The sequence below is a fragment of the Schistocerca piceifrons genome, chromosome 7 (genome assembly GCF_021461385.2).
Source record: "Schistocerca piceifrons isolate TAMUIC-IGC-003096 chromosome 7, iqSchPice1.1, whole genome shotgun sequence".
NCBI classification, from domain to species: domain Eukaryota; kingdom Metazoa; phylum Arthropoda; class Insecta; order Orthoptera; family Acrididae; genus Schistocerca; species Schistocerca piceifrons.
In genome coordinates, this window is record NC_060144.1 from 529,555,081 (window position 1) to 529,558,795 (window position 3,715).

The window sequence follows — 3,715 nt, forward strand, 5'->3', positions numbered from 1 at the left end:
TGTCTATTTTCCTCGAAGTACCGATGGAATATGCAGTAAATATTGAATCAGTTTCTCCAGGCAACATTATGATCTTCGGAGGATGTTGTGTCATAAGGACTTTATCAGGTAATTTTTAATGTCGTCATTCACTTTCTTCCCATTATTTTGCAATGGTCCATAGCTGCATGACTATAAGTTTACAATGAACAATTAACAATCACTCACTGTTATATGGAGGTTAGTCACAAGAAAAACATTATTCAAATTGAATAATTAGCAGCCACTTACTGTTCGATCATGGGTATAGCCCAAGGAGGAGAGCTTTCAAGACTAAAATTTAGATTTTTTATATATTTCATCTCACATCTTTCTTTGCAATGGTCAGTCGCACTCCAACTTAGAACAGAATTTACCTTGTATCTTTTAATATCTGAGATGATGTCCCACACAGCAGTATACAATTTTGATGGAATATATTTTGTGATACATCAACAGGCCAGAAACTCGAGATAAGCAGTAAAATAACAAACCCACGGATACATTAAAATTGTAGAGACCACGCACATAAGCACGCATGCAGATACAGTAATCAAAGTTTAAGAATTAGATCAATGTTTCAAATTTCAAGCATGATCATATCCTTAGCTTGGCGGACAGCAGGGCTGTTAATACCTGATGTTTATACCACTGTCGACACAGGGGAGGAGAGAGGGGTGGGGGAAGAGTGTTAAACATCCACTACCACATGCCATTCATTTTTAATATATTTTGCGGCAAAATTAAGTGTCCGTCTAACATCACAGGCCTCACTAAGCGAAGATAAATTACCGTTATATGCCAAATACTTCGTATGGCTACTTTTTGGGTGTCTAACAATTTTCTGAGTGCATTATTTATTTTGATACATAACTGATTTTCAGTTTATGCTTTTTAGCGTTGTTTTCTGGGAGATGTCGGTTTAACTGGCAGGCATGAGCACCTTGAATGTGATGAGTTTTATCGTTCTTTTATGTTGCCAGAATGCGTCACCATCGTGTGTATTTCCTTTGCCTTGATGACTGTGAAGAGTTCATTTGGAAAGCAGTATTGTGTTCGAAGGGATGAAGTGAAATCTGCCGCTGTACGTACTGTAGGTTACATCCCACGACATGGATTGTGGGGAAGGCGGGTGGTGTGACGTCACTGGAACAGGTACGAGTATCACCATCAACTCTACCTTCATAATACACTACGAAACGACTTATTCTTTTTTTTTATCCTGGGTAAAGATGATATGGTATTACTGTCACAACGTGTCTCATCGTCTTGCTAGTGCTATCCCGGCAGTGAGAATTGCATTTGATTGCATCACCAACTAACTAGCAAACACAAACCAGAGAAATATAGATGAAATTAGTGAAATGATGATGTTTTAAGGCTGGACTAGAAACTTTCTGCTACTGGTGTTGTAACAATGTTAAATTGCTAAACTAAGTATATGATAGGGCACATATGAGTTTCATTAACAGGGGAACTGGAAGGCTATGTCTTAAAGCATTCTGCAGTATTTTTTCGATGTTATTGGGAAGCCGTGTAACAGTGGACAAGAGTTTTCTGTGGATACTTACGTTGTGCAGTTTCATAATTGGGTTTCTCTGTAGTTTACCCTTTAGTAATATCATACGTAGGCTGTTCTGTCGGTCAGTTTGTTTTTCAAACACCACCTACCATTCTGTGTAGAATACTAATGGCTTCGATTACCAGTTGTCTTCTGGAACTGGTTGACACCAAAAATAACACAAATCATCAGTGTATGCGGCAATCCCTTCAGAGTCTGACACTACAGTCTACGTTGAAGAAATAATAAAGAAGTAACATAAATGTTGGCAGTTTTCTGTCCTTTCTCAGTTAGCACACGTATGACGTCACGCGCAACAATATCATTGTGTTACAGGTCAGAGCTGGAGTCTGGTTACATTCCGTTACATTCTCATATATTGTCGGAAGAGAGCAGAGTATAACTTAATTAAACCTTAGGTTCTGCGGTAAGTCTGTAAACTAATAAATAGACAAACAAATGTTCACTATTTGAGCGCAGTGAAGCTTGTTGAAAATACGTGATTTGACGTAGCGATCAATTTATGAAATACTTATAGTATCGACATCAAGACTCTTACCCGACCACACCACCAGAAAAACTATACACTATGGAGACATAAGAAAATATAATTTGAACACTCTGCAATAAGAAATGAAACAGCTGCACCTTTATGGTACAAACATGGCTGAATTTTTTCTCTCTTCTACCAACTTAGTAGCACTTGCACCCTTCGACCTCAATTATTTGGTAGCTGTATTCAGATCTCTGTCTTCTACCACAGATTTTACTCTCTACAGATCCTTCTAGTACTGTGGAGATCATTCTCTGATGTATTTACACACGTCCAACCATTCTGTGCCTGTTTCTTGTTAGTGTTTTACATAAGTTCCTGTCTTCGCTGATCCTCTGGCAAATTTCTAATTCCTTGTTAGTCAACATAACTTTCAGTATCGTTATATAGCATCATATCTCAAACGCTTCGATTCCCTTCTCTTGCGGTTTTCCCAGATCATGAGTCACTACATGTGTCCAAACGAACACTCTCGGAAAGTTCTTCCGCAGATTAAAGCCGTTCTCAGAATTTCCTTCCTCAGATTAAAGCCGGCGTTTGTTATTAGCAGGCTTCTCTTGGATAGAGGTGGCCTGTGCTCATCTGTTTTATGCGCCCTTACTTCACACATGACTGACGAAGGAATGCATGGAATATTATGTACGAAAAAAAGAATATTTTTAGGTAAAACATCTTCGCACCTCTTGGAGTGATAGTAAGTGTGCAAATGAGGCTAAGTACTAAAATAACTTTACAACTATCTAATATAAGTTAGGGACAACGGACTGGATAACTCCGGGTATTCTGCTGAATGTCTTACAAGCTTTATCACCATTTACTCTCAACTGAAGTGCAAACAAGGCTTAGATACACTAAGGTGATGAAAGTGATGAGATAGCGATATGCACGTATACATATGACGTTAGTATCACGTCTACAGGGTGTAATAGGGCAGTGCATTGACGGAGCTATCGTTTGTAATCACATGATTCATATGAAAAGGTTTCCGATGTGATTGTCACTCCACGACGGAAATTAAGTCTTGGAAAGCGGAGTGGTAGTTTTAGATAGACGCATGGGACGCTCCATGTCGGTAATCAAAAAGGACTTCAGTATTTACGGACAAGCACCACTGCGTGAAATAAGCGCAGTAATCAATACGGGACGTACGACGAATGTATCCGTTCGAACAGTGCAGCGATATTTGCGTTAATTAGCAGACGACCGACGCGAGTGGCTTTGCTAACAGCGCGACATCGCCTGCAGCGCCCCTCCCGAGCTCGTGGCCATATCGGTTTGACCTTAGACAACTGGAAACCTAAGGCAGGTTAGGTTAGTCCTGATTTCATTTGACAAGAGCTGATGATAGGGATCAAGTGCGGCACACACCCCACGAAACTGTGGACCCAGGTTGTCAAAAGGGACTGTGCAAGCAGGTTGCGCAATCTGGTGGTGGCTATAGAATGCTGAGGGCTGCGTTTATATGGCATAGAATGGGTCCTCTGGTCCAAATGAAACGACAATTGACTGGACCTAATTATGTTGGGCTACTTGGAGACCAATCCCTGTGATTCGTGTACTTCATGTTCACAAAAAACGATGTC